Raw genomic sequence first — 19,809 nt, forward strand, 5'->3', positions numbered from 1 at the left:
TATCAATTTCGCGCTTCGTCACAGGCGTGGAAACAGACTTGTATTCGCTTTGTCTTCGGCCGTAGGCTACAAGCTAAATTACTACCATAATGAAGTATCGCGATGTGGTATTGGCCTCCGACTGGGTCCGTGCCAGTGCCAAAACTTCGTCTAGCTACGACAGCGTTATGAGCAACGTTTGGACAAAAAGAAAGATGCACAGTGATTTACTTTATTCAGTCATTTTATTCACAAAAAACTGCATTACACTATTATGCAGTAATAAAACGCAACTTTCGATCACATGAACTCAACCTTGTTGCGCGCGGTCAACCCATTTAAAGGAGTATCCTTTTCCTTTGGGGCACATGCCAAAAACGTTCTTCGGCGAGACCTCGCGACCAGTTACATTCAACAACAATACCGGATGAGGCCAGTGCAGCACCATCATATGTAAGATAAGGAGATGAATTTGGATTATTAATGAGTCCAAATTACGCTTTCAACGTTTTTGGCACAACACTGCAGGTGTTGTTTTCCTGGAGGCCGCAGAGTGTAGCCAAAAGCCAACTGCAGTTTTTTTTCGCGACTGCCGCCGCCATGACGATGACAGAATCTGGTTCAGACTGCCGCCAGCTGTTACGAACTAGAGGTGCCATTTTGCAGTTGTGTTGGTTCGCATGTTGAGGGCAGGCGGGCTGAAAAGTGGCACCTCCATTGCGATGAATGATGTCGGTTCAAATAAATGTTTGTGAATTGGCACAGCGGGCGGCGAAGGAACCAGTGCGCCACTATAGACCATGTGACACTCTCCTTCCTCAAGCTGAGGTCCGCTCCGAAAGAGCTACTGTGCTGAACGCCACTGGGAAGAAATCGAAACAATAGCATAAAAATTCGATGAGTAGGCGTGATAACGGCTTCATGTTCGTTTGTTTTTTCCCTAAATAGCGTGTTTCGGATTTTCGTAGCGTTTCATCACACAAACATGGTGATAATGTGTTTCAAACACTGTAGGATATACACGAGAAAACAACGGAAATGAAAAGTATTACTTTAATAGTGCTGAGCAGGAACTCCAATGATATTTCTCCTGCCGGGGTGACTGCTTAACATAGAAATTCTGAGCTGTTCAGAACGATTTCGAGAAAACTGATATTACCGATGAAATCAAACGCGTCTGATCTAACAAAGACTGAGCTGCACAAAAAGTCAGCCCACTCCTTTTAAAGAGTGACCAGCCGGATGAAGACTCCACGGGAATGCCGCCCGCTCCCGCGCCGTAACGCGTGACGGGCGTCTGCCCCGGCCGCGCCGGTCCTGTCCGGAAAACTCGCCAACGAGCGTTAAGAGGTGCTCCAATAACTCGGAGCAGCGCGGCCCGGAATAGCGCCAGCATCGGATCCTTGTCGGCGCGGCTCAACAGGCTGCACGGTGAGGCGCCCGGCAACCCACGGCGCGATCAGTGATACTCTGGGCGACCTCCAGGACAGCCCCCGGCGGCACCGCAGGGCCGCTCGGCCGATGCGTCGGCCGCGTTTAATTGGCATCGCCGAATGAGCCGGGCGCCGCAGCGGACCCGCGACGGCCCTCGTGCGGACGCACCCCGCTGGTCATGTCCGAGATTCAGCTGGGCGCGTCTCGGCGCGGCCGAAGTCCGGCTGGGGGCGACGCCGCGCGTCTGGGGTCCGGCTGGAGGCGAGGCGGCGCGGCCGGCAGGCTGGCCGCTTAAACCGGCCGACTGCCGCCGTGTCGATACTTTTTTCGAAGCGGTGCGTCGGCCGCCGCGGCCGATGTTTCGCCCTGAGCCGCCTCCCCGTCGGAGACGCGAGGTGATGAAAATCCCGTCAGGCCGGCCGTGGCGGTTCCCACGTTGCCAAACAGGCTGTGCGGACGCGCTCGGTAGCGGGAGACGCCGGCGGTGAAACGGTGAGGTGGCTCGCCGGTGGCCTGTCGGACCCGCCATCCCGTCCCCGCTCGGCCTGAGCGCCGCGTGGGGAGGAGTGCGGACAATGCCGGCGCGTAATATGAGATGGCCTGAAGTGGTGCGAGCCACAATTGTTATTGCCAGCCTGTACAATGGCGGGAACTTGTTGAGCGAAACATCATTTTTCTTTTCTACCAGTGTTTTGAGTAAGATTGCGAAATCGTGGTACACAGTGTGTTTTACACCGGCAGTTCTGTGAAAATGGAAAAAGAGGAAATCCAAGTTTCGTAGGGGGATGCGGCCAACCTGTAGATGAGCATTGGGTTGCAAGTTTTTGCGCGCTAAAAATAAAATACGCTCTTACAAGGTTCCCTAAATAAATCATTATCACTTACTTTACATGACCGATCGTATGAATATTTATGCATAAAATGCGGGAAATGTTGAAGCTTTGCACACAATACGGTTGTGGCATGTTCATTTCCAATTTGTAGATAATGTGTGGCCGGGGATATTATGAGTTATATCATATACGTCCATATTAAGTTTCCTTCATATCAATACGCGTTGACAGGTCTTAAATTTGGCTTAAGAAGAAGACGACGCGGAACATTCGTACATGGACGTAAGGATTGATATACAGGCATAAAAGTGGGCATAACAACCTCTTGCTAATGCACATGAGACATGCCGCACTCTTAAGTCTATATGAAATACGAAATTCACTTTTTGCACTGCACTCCAAAATGGCTGGTGCCAACCGGCCAATAACTGGCCCACAGGCTCTCGCTGACCACCATACGCGCCGCCGAATCACCGGCAAATGACGCTGAACCGCGATAAGCCTGCCGCCATATACAGATGGGCATATACTCATTACGGACCTTCTCGGGATCCCCGTCACGTCTGTTTCCACCTGGCAGCATAAGGAGGCGGCGCGAAGCCATCCCAGTGTGTGGGCGTCAGGTCGGATGCAGCGGGCAGCAGCGTTGCTCCGGAAGGGCGGTCCGAAGGTCCAATTCCTGATTGGTATCCAGTAATGCAGCGGTATCACACAACCAACACATCTGTGGTGTTACGCATGACCAGTTGAAGATAACCTGATGTTCATAAAGAGCGAGCTGGTCGAGAGATACTTAATTGAAAAATGCAAAACACATCAGGTGGGTGCAAATTACCCGGCATGTTGACTCATTTGCGTCCAAAGCGGCAAGCCGAGAAGCTCGCTGCCGTTAGCAAAATTCCATCGGTCCAGCCCGACCACTCCGCTCTACCACGATGATGTTTGGCGGGGGGTTATGCTAAATCCCCGTGGCTTTGTACCACAGAGAGCAGAAATTAAACCGGACCAGTGCAATAGCTTTAACCCTCGTCCGACGGGAGTTTGTCACCCACGCCCTACACGTGTGAGCCTCAGAGCCCCGAGCATTTATCATATGTGCACTCAAAAAGTTATGACAGAGCACAAGTCACAACAGCACACTTTTTGTTTTTCAAGTTTCAAGGAGCATTACCTGGCCGCCAGAGTAGTTGTTGTTTACCCCGGCAGATCGCAGGCTTCCAAAACATGGTTCAATTGCGACTCGATAGCATTTTTAGCGCAAGTTTGCACAGGAGTTTTTGCAAGACAAAGTTCAACGTAATTTTCTCTAAAAATAAAAAAGAGCCTAGTACACGATGACATGTTTATGACCAAGCAGAATAATAAAACAGAATATGCACAGCAGCTTCCTAAACATTTCCTACGTTCTCGTATGCAAATGACGTCTACCTGTTTAGGCTGCTTTTTCAGATTGTTACTGGCAAATGCACAAGGATATCAAAATTCCGTGATAAGCACCCAATTCTCTTCAATTTGCAACATGACCGCACCCTTAAAGTTTTGTTCCCGATAGATTCCTTTCTTTTAATTAATCCTACTTTTGAAGGCAATCTGGCCCGTAGCGCATTGTCGTGCTATTAACAAGTTGGAAGCTGGATGCAATGGGCTAGCATTTGAAATTGTTATCGTCATTTTTGCAGCTGTTGGTAGCAAGCTCATCCAAAGGTCTTTGTGTTGCGCCATTCGGTTTTGAAGAGTTCACTCGTAATATTTCAAACAAAATGCCAACAAAATCCAAGGTGTATTCTTGAGACTCGCTCCAATGGAGTCAGTTTGACCTCCGCTACGGTTTCCCCCCAAAAAACTCCCGAACCGTGCTGCGTAACGATGCCAGTCTTTGAGCAACGGTCCACGATTGAATAGCCGATCTTGTCGTGTAAACAAATCCGTTTCGTTTCAAGGTAAGCCACCTGCAGCAAGATGAAGTCAGGTCATATGACTGCCATTAAACGCGATTCTTTCAAGGTAACGTAACAACAGTCTTATACAAAATTCACACGACCTTAAGATCGTTTTCAAACAATAAGGCAACTGAAAATTATCAAGATTACAACTAATGCGATTTACATTTGGTCAGCTATGCGAGCGATGTCAAGATCAAATAATTTTTTTCCTAGAAAGCTTGTTTCATGCGGCAGGTTTCGACCCTCGTTTTGTATTACTCTCGAACTGCGGATAATTTGACAGTCGAGTAAGTTGATAATAATTAACCAGCGACCCAACTGCGTCTCATTCGACCGGACGCCCAGGCGTGTGTTGACTGAAGTCACGAACAAATCGCTTGAATCTTTAGCAACGGTCGATCACCACCGCCAGTAAAGTTGCCAAAATATTGCTTACACAATGGAAATGTGCATCCCCACCATGCTGAGCCTGAGTGGAATGTGTGGTCGTTTGGGATAGATTATGAGACACATAGTTGTCCACTTCTGGCCACTGACGTTTGGCTTAGGTACGGGGCGTACAGCTGAAACGGATTATCGACGTTCGTTGAATTAAGTTTTTTTGCATAAGTTGTAGTCACAAAAATATTATAATGCATAAGTCATCCACTATTCATCATCAATAGACGTCAATGAACTGATCAAAGCATTAGAAACTGATCGTTCGAGATGTTGAAATAGAGCTCTTCGCATGTTTAGACGGACCGGGGCGTCAGCTGCGTTTTCTTTTACGGACACACAAACTCAGCCTAACCTGTTTCCATTCGCTGAACTGTTCTAATTCAGATCGCTGCTTTCATTTCAACTTGCTACCCATAAGCAATTCGCCGCTCTCATCATATGATTACATTTTTATTGAGTTAAGCCTTGTCCTAAAATCCGTAGAATACATGTCATTAGGCTATTAACACATTGCCCCGGCAGCGTGTTAAAAGGCTAGTGGTTTGGAGAATGTAGAGAAAGTGGCAGATTAATTTCACGTATTTTTCTTGAGAGTGCTGTTGATTTCAGGGATCTTAAACAATTTGATGCATGCCTGGCCTTCTAAAAGTGACCGATTTTCTTCAACAGTCTTAGATTGCATCCCGTTAGCATTCATTTTAGCTCCAATTACTATGCTCTGCATATAGCCGACTTGGTTTCCGCGCACGAGCTGACCGAAGTGAAACTTTGCTAAGAAACACCCCTCCTCCATTACCAACTAGCGTCCTGATAGCGTTCTGACGGCCGTCGGATCCAGGAAAGCGGCACGGCTCCAAGGCACACTGTGAGTCCGACCGGGCCGAGCGCGCGGCACGGAGGCGCGCGCGTTCGCCGCTTTTGAGCTGCTGTCTGCGTCACTGCGGCTTGGGAGAGCCGCAGCCGACCGAGCATGAGACACGGAGGCGCGCGCGTTCGCCGCTTCAGAACCGCTGTCCGTGTCACTGCCGCTTGGGAGAGCCATAGCTGTCCGAGCGCGTGACACGGAGACGCATGCGTTCGGCGTTACAGAACCGCTGTCCGTGTCACCGGGGCTCGGAAGAGCCGTAGCTGTCCGAGCGCGTGACACGGAGACGCGCTCGTTCGGCGCTTCAGCGCCGCTGTCCGCGTCACTTCGGCTTGGGAGAGCCGTAGCCGTCCGAGCATGCGTCACGGAGGCGCGCGCGTTCTGAGCTTTAGAGCCGCTGTCCGTGTCACGGAGGCTCGGAAGAGCCGCAGCTGTCCGAGCGCGTTACACGGAGACGCGTGAGTTCGGCACTTCAGAGCCCCTGCCCTTGTCACTGCCACTTGGGGAAGCGGTAGCCGCCCGAGCGCATGCCAATGACCTGCGGCGTCGTGGCCGCAGCATGGCACGCGTTCAATAGCCCGATGTTGTCAACATACGCCCCAAAGGCGTACATTTGAGACGAAATTTGGCTGGTTCATGGTCGAAGTGAGCTTCTGCTGCATGCCGTTGGTGTTAGTATTGATGTGATCTGGCTCACGAGATATAGCACAAATGTTTCGCACAGCCCAAAAGCGGGGAATTTACGATTTCCTCTGGGATCCAAATGAACTACCGTTCGAAAACCCCTTAAACAAATACCATTGCTCGGGCGTCCTTGGCGAAATTGTGCTGTTTGCGCGTCGTACTTCCATCCAAAGGTTCCGAGACATGATCGCCCAGTTTCGACACGTTTTTGGGTCATTTCCTGCAAAAATGCTGAACGTGTGTGATGTTGCCAGGTCAATAACTAAATCACGCTACACGTTCTGCTTTAAAGGTGGGTGGCACGCCAGCAACGCGTTGGTGACACTGCACAAACTTAACTCTCCTCATTATAACTTCTCGGCGAACTGATGCGATGGGAAAGTTTCAGTGCGGCGGCGAAATCCTTATCACCGTGGCGAGCACTCAGATTATGAAGCATCACATGGGTGTAATCCGGATACATGTGGAAAAGTGGATGTTCTTTCATAAAATAAAATATGTAGGAATAGCTACACGATTCACTTCCGGAAACCGTGCACGCGCACAGCCTTGCACGAGCTCTGCCGTAGAATGTTCCACATTTCAACAAACCTTTGACGAAATGCCGGTGGCCGCTTGCAAAGTGAACTCTGGGGCACACGTTCATGGCCTGCCGCCATGGTCAGGGTCACCAGAAGGCTGTGGCACCCAGAGTCAGGATCACCAACGGCAAATCATCCCTCCCGCAGGGGGAGACAGGCGTTTAAACTCGTTTCAAGTCTACGTTCGCAGAGGTCTGGTTTGGTGTGAGTAATCAGCCCAGCGGCTCATCTCTCTCGCAGCCTGGTTAGCCCTTTAAAATGCTGCGGACCACAAATATACATAACCACGGCCAGACACTTTTGCTATTAATACGATGGTGTAATGTGTATAGTTGCATATAATGGGTAACTTTCGGAGCAACGGACGCTGACAAAGGAGAATGCATAAAATAATGAGGAGATATGTGGAGAAGGTCGATGGATCTCACCGTTTTGGGAGTTTTATTGACTGCTACATGTTATTAACGAGCCTCATCCTGTAAAACTCACATGAAAGGCGGTTTTCCAGCCCATTGATCGATTTCATTGGCATGGGTTTCCCACGGTGTCTGGATTTATTAGCGTATCACCTACACACAATACCAATTCACAGCTCTCATGTAGGTCATCGTCCCTCTCGTTCTTTATCGTGCAAGGCGTATTTCTGATCATGTCCATTTTTCATACATTTAAAGTGCCAGCAATTTGAGAAATAGCATCTCACCGCCGCTTCCGGTCACGTGCTACGCGCTGAGAGGCGTGGTCTCATAAGCTGAAGAAGACCTAGTATTTGCCCCAAAATAGACACCAGATATTGCGATTCTTCCGAACTGAGGGCAAGTCGCAATCCGACCATCTAAATTAAAGATCCCGCACAAGCGTGGGAGGTTTCTCCGAACAGATACCGGCGGGCGCCCAAGCGGGGCAAACACCGGGCGGTGGCGCAGCCGGCTCGTGAATCCTGTCATGCGCATTCATGACCAAATGTGGTTGGGAGGCTGCCGGCTGTGGGGCTCCGCCACGTGCTGTTAGCAATGCGGGACATCCGTCACATCTCACAAGTCCGGCGGATGTCTGCATCACGTGACCCACGTGATGATTGGGAAGGTCCTTTGATCACGCCGCGCGAACGTGAAACGATCAATCGCTCCTTGACGAAACATTTGAGCGGCGCATGCTTCGGCTCTAAACTACGACAGCGCCTGCAATGCATACCACTCACTATAATGGTGCGAGCGGCTGCTGAGCTGTCGAAGCGACGGGGCCCGGACGCTGAGTGGATGCCAATCATTAGTCGTAAGGCCTCACGTTCGTCGAACTGCGCCCACATCAGACTACAGTTAGAGCTGTCCGTACTACTCGCTGTCAGAGCCAATTTCGGTGGTAGGCGACTCCATAGCTCATTTAGCAGCAGCAAGGTGTGCTATGATCACCGCATCACCTCAGTGCACTACCTCTTTGCAAATAATTGATAATGAACCCATCGCGTAATTGAAGAGAACAATCTTATATGAACTGATGAAATCCAAGCGGTTAATGGTTGTGGTCTTTTCCTAGCTATTGGTGCCAGGGACCGAATATCAAGTTAGATTTCACCAACAGCAGCAACGGTGCAGTGGTCCACTTCAGACATATGCATGCCGTGGAATATCGTCACTGTAGATCTTAACGTCGCAGATATGAGCTGTTGCAAAACCATATTACAAACCGCGCTGCGCTGACATTTGGAAGTCACTGTGTAAGCAGGGCGTTGTCAGGTACAACGCCAGTGAGCCATTCCATTTAATCGGAAGTGATAACAAACATTTCATGCAAGAAATGCGTGAATTCATGTTGGTTTTTCATGCAATATGACGGCGATGTGCAGTGCAGGGTTGACTTAAGCCGCCCAGCACTCAGTATGCCGGTAAGTACCAACCCAGTGCACTCTTGTGCGTCACTTAATATTTTGCAAGGAGCTCAATCATTCAACAAAGCGAATTGTTCAACTGAACCGACCGTTTCACCGATGAACCTATAAACCAAGGAGAGGAAAGTAAAGCGTCGTATTGCTAACAACCTCATCACCGTAATGCAATTTCTTACGTACATAAAGCATGAATAACGAGTTCATATTATTTGTTGACCATCATCAACTTTCAGTACACCAGGGGGCACGAGCTAAACGACTTGCCTAGCAAAAAATGGCTACATTGCCAATGCTCATCTTTCAATGATGCCAATAATGATTCGATGATAAAAAATGATCGATGACGATTGTCAGCATGGAGTGTTGGAGACGTAACAAATGTTTGCTTAATAACGTTGTTTAAACAGTAGCCCTGGCATAATGAGCTCTGTAGGTCGATAACTGTCACCATAAAATGTTCTGAGCTAATAATGCGGAAAGGCGAGGAGCTCACGGCCTTTCCTGTTTATATAATGTAAAAAGCACGCGGGTATATCTCTTGGAGATTATTACATCAGCGTACTGGTAACCTTTTATGATGATCATATATTGAACGAGACTCATGCCTGTAAATGATGCACTGATTAAGTCATGCTATTTTAAAAATATCTCCACATGGGTTTATGACACGCTGTTTACGTTGGTAAAAACATAAGGTGACTGCCAGGTGGCCTAATTTATGTCATGGTGCGCAGCATTGCACTTAACTACATTTCGTCCGGTGTTTTGTCCTCATTTGAGAGAGGACTTTGCTCTCACAATAATGTTCTGAGCCGCGACAGCTAGATCATATGCTATCGTATTTCACAATGAAATGTAATTAACACCGTGTATGGACCTCGTTAATTAGCATGCCATTAGCGGAGATTGAAGCGATATGTTGGGCTTCCCGGTACTGTTCCACGTTGGTTCTATTTGTAAGGGCCATCGACCATGCTCAAAGCCTGTAACAAATGGAAACCAAACAGCAAAAGTTAAAAGCACATGGTCGTGGAATATGTGGATGCTCAGGACCAAGTAGACCTGGACCTCCAGTACAACTTTGAATAGCACTGCCTTTACACATCACACACCACAAGAGAGCACGAGGGTCTCTGGTTAGAGGAAAACCATATCTAGTACTGGCGCGTTGTCCTCTCCTCCATGTGCTCTCACGGCTCAGCGTAACAGCCCGTCATGGCCTGGCCTCTCCGCAGCTCAGCGTAACGTAATTTTCACGGAAATAGCTTGGTTGGCCAACCACGCATAATACGCGAGTACGATTGTCCAAGTACGCGCATCGAAATTGCGCGCAATCTTTAAGGGAATTTGCTTTCAATGGAAATGAAACCAGAATGTTCGGAAGATGCGCTTAGGTTTTCACACGTTTTTGTTCGTGACCTGCCCAGTAATGGGGAGATATTTGGTGCATATTGAAGAGCCCAATATGTGGACCTTGGTCCAATATAGTTTCAGGGTGTTTGAAATGCTTAACGACAATGCGAGGCAAATACGATTTGGTTCAAAACCGCTGTTTTATGCCTAGTCATCGACATTGACTAAGTTAAGGGAAATGACGTAACAACATGGGCAAAACGGTCAACCGCCTTCCCATGACCACTCGAGTTATTCTGTCTTGTCGACTTTAAACGCGGCTGCCAAGACAAAAGGCGGCAAGCGGTGGGTCATTTAACGGCCGTGAATAAACATGACAGTCTGTCACTCAACGGCCACAGTCCAATGCGTCGCGGACCTGACAGTGACCTGAGACTGTCGCTTTAAGCTGAACATCAGACGACCTGCCCAGACGGGGCACTGTCACGAGCTCGGCTCGAACGCATGACGACGTCGCGCCATGAATAGCGCTGCGCCGGCGGCGGGCCGGGATCGCGCGACTCGGGAGTGTGACAGCCGGTGCCTGCCCCGACCTCGGGTCGGCACGGGCCGCCGCCCACGCCGCCTCAGCCGCCGCTTTGTCGGGCCCGGCGCCGGCGCTCGGGGCGTCACGCAGCGAAGACCCGGTCTAATCGAGTCCACGGCTCCGACGTGCGCGCCCGCCAGACATGCCACCCGTTCACATGCCATTCGCGTCGCCGCTTCGAGCTTTCAGGTTGGCGCACCGGTGTATAGGCGTCGGGTGTACACGAGCTCAAGGGTGTCCAAGACAGAGCGGGTTCGACGGTGTCCAAAACAGCGGGCTCGACGGCGTCCAAAACAGAGCGGGCTGGACGGTGTCCAAAGCAGAGCGGGCTCGACGGCGTTCAAAACAGAGCGCGCTCGACGGTGTCCAAAACAGAGCGCGTTCGACGGTGTCCAAAACAGAGCGGACTCGGCGGCGTCCAAAACAGAGAGGGCTCGGCGGCGTCCGAAAAAGAGCGAGCTCGATGGTGTCCAAAACAGAGCGGGCTCGGCGGCGTCCGAAAAAGAGCGAGCTCGATGGTGTCCAAAACAGAGCGGGCTCGACGGTGTCCAAAAACCCAGCGGAGTCGGTAGTGTCCAAAACAGGACGGGCTTGCTATCAACAATGACCATACGCATGCAGATCACAATGAAACGGCTAATAATATGGTGAAGTTTCTTAAGTTGTTTCATAACAGTGTTCCACACTGGGACGAAAACTCCACCAGCCACCAGCCTGGCCAACAGACGTCCGTGCCGGTCTGTGGTTTATTATGTAGGTCACCAGACGCAACGTCACACTACAGGGCTGAGTCTTTTTGTCCCGAAAATTGATCCTGCATGAACGCGTTTGGGTCAAAACAGTTCAATTCTCGGCGCAATGTGAGCTATTTAATCGCATTCCTTTCTTCTTACCTTGCAGCTGGTAAACATAAGACATTCAGTTTATTGTGTGACATGTGACATGCATTGTGTCATGTTTCGTTTCAGCACCGACCGGAATATCTATGCTGCGGCGATTAATCGTCTGCAAACTAACTGCAGCAAAGTTTGCAGTTCGTTTGGTACCTCTTTTGTCAAAAAGATAGGCACCAGCTGTCCAAAGAAACGATTTGCAGCTTGGCGTCTCACAGACGAAAACAAACTTTGATGAGGACTTTGTCTTCGGCAAGGGGTTAGGGAGTTTGACGCTGGAGTTGCAACACGGGAACGGGCAAGAAATTCAAAAAGTTTACAGATGATTAAAACGGCGTTAAAGTGTGATGAAGCAGTGAGCTAGTGCTTTGAAATGAAGAAACTTGACAGGCTGCAAGAGTTTTGTGTGCTTTCTGTTGACCGACTCGGCCTGAGTGGAATCGATTCCAACTTCGGCTCACGTCTATTTGGAGAGCCCCCAAGTCCGACCAACACAGACGGCTTGGGAGGCAGGGTCAAGGGTCTAGGGTAGGAGGAGGTGGGGAGGTTGCACCTTGCTTTTACCTTCCACAAGTTTTTTCATTCAATCCCAATACCAAACTCGAGTAAATCATGTGGGAATTTATGAGTGGATTCCAGTGAAGTCGGCTCAATGAGTTGAAGGATGCCAGGTTGAAAGAAAAACATGTCTTGATTCGATATCTGTATGATAGAGTCTATAGCCATTCGAGCATGTGATCCGTTGTTTCGTTTGATGGAACATGTCCTGAGGTTTCAGTCTTTGCGACACAAATTTGCTTGGCAGCATCGTACTGCTATGCACGAAGCACAAAGCAGACGTCAATTTGCATACGCTATCGAAATCCAACATCGCAACATAAAGACAGTTTAGACGCGACCCCAAAGCTTCTAGAGACGTTTCTGAGGGACGCGTAAGTGTTGAACCAGAAGAAATACAAAAATGGGAGGATAATGTTAACAAAAATAGCGGAGGGCATCACAAATGTCACATCCGTTTCTACCAACGGGGCCCTTGGATATCCATGTAAAATATATACCAGGAAGTCGGCTCTAGATAGAAACCGTTTTGCAGTTTCTGGAAAATAGCCTGAAACTATATTCCTATAGTGACCATGCACCACAAGCTGCCAAAACCCAATAAAAAGCAGATGACATTTACCACCGAGCTGAAAACGGAGGCTGAGGCCGATCCCGAGTTTCCTTGACCACATTTGGTTCAGTGAGGAGGCCCACGTCCACCTGATTTGGACAGGAAGCACTCATGCTGCCGGACGTGGACCTCGGAGCTGCCAGACACCGTGCTGGGCTGCCAGACACCGTGCACCAGAGAGCCCCTGTGCAGCCCAAAGGTGACGGCATGGCGCGCCATGACTTCCAACAGCCTTCTCAGGCCCTTATTCCTCCAGTGTGCAGACGGCTCCATGGCCATGGCCAACGAGGAGCGGTATGTGGACTTGCGTGCTGGATTGCTTCGGAAGGCAGCTGCAGCAAGACCCGGGAGGCTAAATGGATAACGTTTGATTTTAAAATGACAGGACAGCTGTCCATACGTCCCTCTCGAATGGGTTACGCGCAAATGATATTTTCAAAATACTGTACCGTGGTAAGAGGCGTTCATTGTGATTAAGCTCATGCTGTTCACCAATATGCTGTGACTAACGAAATAAGTTATTTGAGCGGGCACCATGATGATGTTGGCCTTTGGTCAGCACTTTCGACTCAAGTTTTAACCCCATTTAAATGTCTCCGTTGGGTAACTTCCTTTTCTCAGTCGGATTTTAGACGATTCCAGAGTCGACATCGACTCCTGCCGGAATCCAGCACAAGTCTGCTGCAAACACATCAGCAGCAAAAATCACGACTTCATTTCCAAATGATGAAAAATAATAATGTCATTTAGATTTAATAAACCTTTCAAATGTATTTACATTATCTTAAAAATCCACCCAAACAATCGCGTAACAGCCGGAAACAACCCCACGACAAGCCCAGGGACTATCCTACACGTTGCAGCACTGACCTGCTGCATGCGTTTGACCTCTCCGACGCCGCAGGGCAGGGCGCAGACGGAGAGGGGAGTGGGCTGGGCGGTGGCCGTCTGGCCGTGCCACTGCACATCCGCCGGGTCCATGAAGAGGCTGTTCTCCCACCGGCCGATCACCTACCGACCAGCGCGCTCGGGTGAGCTGAGCAGTACGCTCGGGTCAGCTGAGCAGCGCGCTCGGATCAGCTGGGCAGCACGCTCGGGTCAGCTGAGCAGCACACCCGGGTCAGCTGAGCAGCACGCTCGGGTCAGCTGAGCAGCGCGCTCGGGTCAGCTGAGCAGCACGCTCGGATCAGCTGAGCAGCACGCTCGGGTCAGCTGGGCAGCGCGCTCGGGTGAGCTGAGCAGCACGCTCGGATCAGCTGAGCAGCACGCTCGGGTCAGCTGAGCAGCACGCTCGGATCAACTGAACAGCACGCTCGGATCAGCTGGGCAGCACGCTCGGGTCAGCTGAGCAGCACGCTCGGATCAGTTGAACAGCACGCTCAGGTCAGCTGAGCAGCACGCTCAGATCAGCTGGACAGCACGCTCGGGTCAGCTGAGCAGCACGCTCGGGTCCGCTGAGCAGCACGCTCGGATCAGCTGAACAGCACGCTCGGATCAGCTGAGCAGCACGCTCGGATCAGCTGGGCAGCACGCTCGGGTCAGCTGAGCAGCACGCTCGGATCAGCTGAACAGCACGCTCGGGTCTGCTGAGCAGCACGCTCGGGTCAGCTGAGCAGCGCGCTCGAGTCAGCTGAGCAGCACGCTGGGGTCAGCTGGGCAGAACGCCCGGTTCAGCTGAGCAGCGCGCTCGAATCAGCTGAGCAGCACGCTCGGGTCAGCTAAGCAGCACGCTCGGGTCAGCTGAGCAGCACGCTCGGGTCAGCTGAGAAGCACGCTCGGGTCAGCTGGGCAGTACACTCGGATCAGCTGAGCAGCACGCTCGGGTCAGGTGGTCAGCTGAGCAGCACGCTCGGGTCAGCTGAGCAGCACGCTCGGGTCAGCTGAGCAGCACGCTCGGGTCAGCTGGGCAGCACGCTCGGGTCAGCTGAAGCAGCACGCTCGGGTCAGCTGAGAAGCACGCTCGGGTCAGCTGAGCAACACGCATGGGTCACCTGAGAAGCACGCTCGGGTCAGCTGGGCAGCACGCTCGGGTCAGCTGAGCAGCACGCTCGGGTCAGCTGAGCAGCACGCTCGGGTCAGCTGAGCAGCACGCTCGGGTCAGCTGAGCAGCACGCTCGGGTCAGCTGAGAAGCACGCTCGGGTCAGCTGAGCAGCACGCCCGGGTCAACTGAGAAGCACGCTCGGGTCAGCTGAGCAGCACGCATGGGTCAGCTGAGCAGCACGCTCGGGTGAGCTGAGCAGCACGCTCGGGTCAGTTAAGCAGCACGCATGGGTCAGCTGAGGGCCACACTGTCTCAGCCGTGCGGGCACGCCGGGTCAACTGAGGGGCACTGTTGTCTTTTCTATCAATGTGCAGCTCTGTGGCACAAATGTAAAACGATGAAAAAGTGGACAGACTGGTCATCTGCATTGGCCTGCAGGCGCCCTTGCAGGCCAGTGCAGCTATTTGAGGCATTTGTTTTACCAAAGATCCTTGAAGGGAATGTTTTATTTATAAAGATATTATAGCTTGCACCAGATCTGATGAAATAAGTCCACCTACAACTGTCGGTATACTTTTAAATGGAAAAAAACGCTCTAGCCAACACTCGTTTAGTAAATATGCTCCTCAGTACATCATTGTTTAATTACATTATAGAAGCTCGCACAACATTGGTTGAGTGACAATTGACGGCCGTTATATCTGGAAATCGTGCTCTCGAAAGCCAGGTATGAATACATCGACATTCATACTTTCACGCCCTTGATTCATTGATGGGTTGATTGATGTTGGTGGCCTTCTGGGCCAAAGAAGCAAGAAGATTTGAATGTCGTTATTTTGGCGTTATGGAAGCCTGGGTGACCCTGGAATAGTCTTTCCGAAATAATCTGCACATATTTGCGGGCTGTAGTTTCGAAACTAGAGGGTTTTAAGCCTTGAGCAGGGCAGGGCAGGGCCATGAACCGCACCGAATGATCTTCAAGATGGCTATTTCACTTAAAATCTTCATACCAATATGGAACACTTCCTTTTAATGCACAACAGTCAATCTGGAGTCGGACGGGCGCACGCACAAACGCGACATGACATACCTTGTAGGTGCCCTGCCCGCTGGGATCACGCTGATAGTTGAATATCGTGTACCGGGCCAGGCCGTCGCCTCGCTGGTCGAACATCACCTTACTGCCAGCCATGTCTGGGGAGAGGCAGAGCACAGCCGGTTACTGTCGCGACGGCGGCTCAACGTGTCATGACGCGGCGCGTCTGGCCGGTTACTTGCCTGATGCGGTCCTTCGGATCACAATGCTGAATTTCACGAACTTGGACGACTGAGGTATTTCTAGTTCCAGTAGTTTTCGCACTGTTGGTCACACACACACACACGCACACACACACACACACACACACACACACACACACACACACACACACACACACACACACACACACACACACACACACACACACACACACACACACACACACACACCACGGGAGCGACACTTCCTTTAGACACAGGAGAGACACACCAACATGGGCTCACTTCAGCCATATGTATGCCAAGTATTTGAAAACGGAACAGACGCGAGCACGGAGGAGCCACCGGTGATCCCTCTTAGACAAAGAAGCCAGCCGCACTCGTTCTGTGTAGGGGCGTGACGAGCACGGTGACTCACTCATTATGGTGTTTTATTGGGTGGGAATGAAGAGGACATTGGACTGCCGTCCAAACCTAAGCCGATAGCTAGTTCATGACATCTCAGAGAGGATTTCTTATCCCTGCAACGGGTCTGGAATTGCGAAATGTTCCATGTGCAGTTTGGATGAGCTGTGAAGGCTACCCGCTTGGTTCGGGGTCTGCAGGTCAGGTGGGCTGCATGTATACCACCCTTACCTTCTCCTTCATCCCAGGGGCACGAGCAGTTTAAGCAGTCCGCAGTTCCAGCCAAACGTAACCGATCCAAATACATCAGTCTATTGATTAAACACCAAGGAGGGAGGTTCGATGACCACTTGCTCTTAAACGTGCTTCACTGGCGCGGGCCGACTCATAACCCTGGCCGCCGTGATGGTGGCGTGCAGGTTATGTGATCAGGAAGTTGGCCATTTCGAGCCCGCAGTCTCCGATCGCGCGGCCTCAAATGATGCTTGGGATTTTGTGGGGCTGTAGGATTTCATTGGTCTTTCGATGATGTTCTTCGGCTACTCTGTAGCCCGCCGGTGCTTTGAAATGCACCTGGTGTGACAAGTTCAATTCACATACAATTGATAATCACACAAGACCATGTGTTGGTGTAGTCATGCCTTGGGGTCATCATACATATTCGCAATGTTGTTACGTTATTGCTTCATGTTCATACCTATGCACATGCCTTTATACACGCACCGCATGATAAGATGGCTCTCAAAATAGGACTCATTGTTTACAATATCTAGTTTTTTCTTGGAGCTCACACGGTAAAGGACACCTACATATTCTACGCCCAAGGAAGGGGGGGGGGGGGGCTATCGCAAACGTCTCACATGGATGTGGCGCCTATGTGACCGTCTCAAAACCCGTTCTGACCCGCCGCGGTCAACAGAGCATGGAGGAGTCAACGGTGAGGCTCGGCTATGTGCCATGTGACATTAACATTGCTGGACCGATCACATCACAAACCATCTGAAATGGTAATGTTTACATCGTGTGATAATGGGGGGATTCTGTAGCACCGACCATGATGATCGTAGAGCTTTACGACAAACACCAAACGGACGAGCTATCCCCTCCAGAGACATGTTGACAATTTCGTGAGTAAAAGGTCAGGGGTTAACGTCAGTGGGTCAACATCAATGAGGTTGATGTCAGGTGAGCGATCGTACGCGAGTTAGTATCTCAGCTTTCCAACAGTCATGCTGAAGGTAACGTACCGTATTTGTAGATATTGAGGCGAGTAACATGTTATCATCAAAGGTTATCGTTTCATGACGTCATGCATCAATCTTATGACGTCAGAGTTGCTGCCAGACTGGTTGTGTCAGAATGGTTGCTGTAGCAGACGGGCTGATTCACTTGCAACACTTTAGTCCGCCGAGACGTGGCGTGTTAATTGTTGCGTGTTTGCTGAATCCAAATATCAATATGCGCGCATGCTTTGGCCCTTCTCGTATCGTTTTTTTATTTTGATTTGTCCGTGATTTTGTTAGTTGCACTTGGATTCACATGCTTGATTACCCTACCATCTTCAGTTATTCGACTCCCGGTCTCATTTTCGTCATAACTAGTAGTGTCCAAATTCCTGTGTTTCGCATCACAGTACGTGAATGGTGTTCGACACTTCTTCTGAATGCATTTAATTGATTGAAAGTAATTTATATCAATTTATGACACGAATCGCGTTGAAGTACGTCAGACAACAGTAATCCAAAGATCCTTTTTTTTTACCTCGAGCATTACATGGCCCTTTAGGTGGTGGTATTCGCACGATGTTTCTGAGTTGGCTGATGACTGGGATAGTGCGTGGGTGGGGGTTGTGGGGTTAATTGGGCCCCGAAACTCTTCAAGGTGTGCCAAGCTTTGTATAACTGTAGACAATTCAAAGCAAGTCATTTGAAATGTAAAGTTAGATGTGTCTTGCAAGATCGCTGACCTAGGGAAGGTCAAAACCATGCTGTGGTTCTCAGCGAAGGCAATTTCCGGGGAATCGGTCAGCCTGACACGGTAACGGAGTGTTAGACAAAGCTATGCATCTCTGAGATCGTCCCAAGACAATGAGATCGATGAATTTAGGATTCCGACAAAGCCCATTGACCATGGGTCAGGTATGAACGTCAGACCGAGGTCAAAACCATCTTGCCTTTTTACTGGAGTGCTTGCATTATGGTGTAGTTTCTGTTGTTCATTTCGAATTTCTTAATAACAGGGAGCGTAGTAGACATTTTTCATAGACTTCTTAACACGCGCTGGGATAGGGGTCAGATTGATTCCCCGAAGGTTGTTCGGGAATGGTTTTCAAACGACGCGGCGTAGCCTCGCCAAATTTTGCATAGCTGTAGATAATTGAGAATAGCGGATCGTTCAGCATAAAATATTTAGATGTATCCTGTGATGTCACTAACCTATGGCAGATCAAAGTCAGGCCATGGTTTCAGCGAAGGCAATTTCTAGGGAATCGTTCAATTTGATCCAACACCAGGGTGATAGACGAGGCCATACAACTTTGAGATACTTTCTCAGGCAACACAACAATTAAATAAACAAATTACGTTGACAAAAGGTCAGTTATGAAGGTCAGACCAAGGATAAAATAAACCTGCTTTACTTCTCTTGGGCTTGCTCTATTGGGTAGTTTTTGGTGCTCATTTCGAATTCATTGGCAACAGTAACCGCATTATACACCTTCCATAGACATCTTAAAGGTCAGAATAGGTCACTGACCTAGAATGGCTCAGGTCAACATTCATTTCTTGGGATCATACCGCCTATCGTAATCTATACATGTCGCTTATCCAAATATATGTCTATATATGTCACTTATCCAAATACAAAACTCAAAGTGGTCTTGCATGATTTTGGTCACCATGACCTTCAAAAGGTTAAACGAGGACACTGACCTTAGATGAGAATGTGACCTTTGGCTTAGAACAGTTATCTGGGTTCTAGGGGCTCTTTGGAGACCAACCTGAAATTTGACCTTGTTTGACCTTATTTGACTCGAAGGTCATGACCTAGGAACCTCAAACTTAGAGCTAAATGGGTTCACGTACAGGTCGACGCATCCTGTGAAGTTGGTGTATTGATTCCCGAAATTTCAGGGGGGGGGGGGGGCAAACTGACCCTCCACCCGAGCGAAGGGTATCCAACCGGCCACCCGCGCACGCGTTAAAGGAAAGAGTAGGTCCATGACTTGAAATGACCAAGGTTAACATTTTGCTTTCGGCAACATACCGCCTTGCGTAATCCTAGACAACTATTGAAATGGAAAAATCAGAACGATGACGAACGATTTTGGTAACAGTAACCTTCTAAAGGCAAAACAAGGTCATTCGCCACAAATAAACACCACCTGGATTTTTGCTTAGAACGCGTATCTGCTACGGCCCAGGGCCTAGAACGGGTATGCGGAGGTCTGGGCACTCTGGACATAAAATGCATGATTGTGAGCTGTTTGGTCTGAATTCACCAGAAACTCATGACC

The 19,809-nt window shown here is 49.9% G+C and overlaps 1 pseudogene; it reads right to left on the bottom strand.

The window, feature by feature from the left end:
- Positions 1-5,985: 5,985 nt before the first annotated feature.
- LOC119091453 (metabotropic glutamate receptor-like) overlaps positions 5,986-19,809 on the bottom strand; it is a 101,294-nt pseudogene continuing 87,470 nt past the window's right edge.

Source organism: Pollicipes pollicipes, unplaced genomic scaffold, assembly GCF_011947565.3.
Source record: "Pollicipes pollicipes isolate AB1234 unplaced genomic scaffold, Ppol_2.1 Scaffold_3447;HRSCAF=4054_pilon_pilon_pilon, whole genome shotgun sequence".
Lineage (NCBI taxonomy): Eukaryota > Metazoa > Arthropoda > Thecostraca > Pollicipedomorpha > Pollicipedidae > Pollicipes > Pollicipes pollicipes.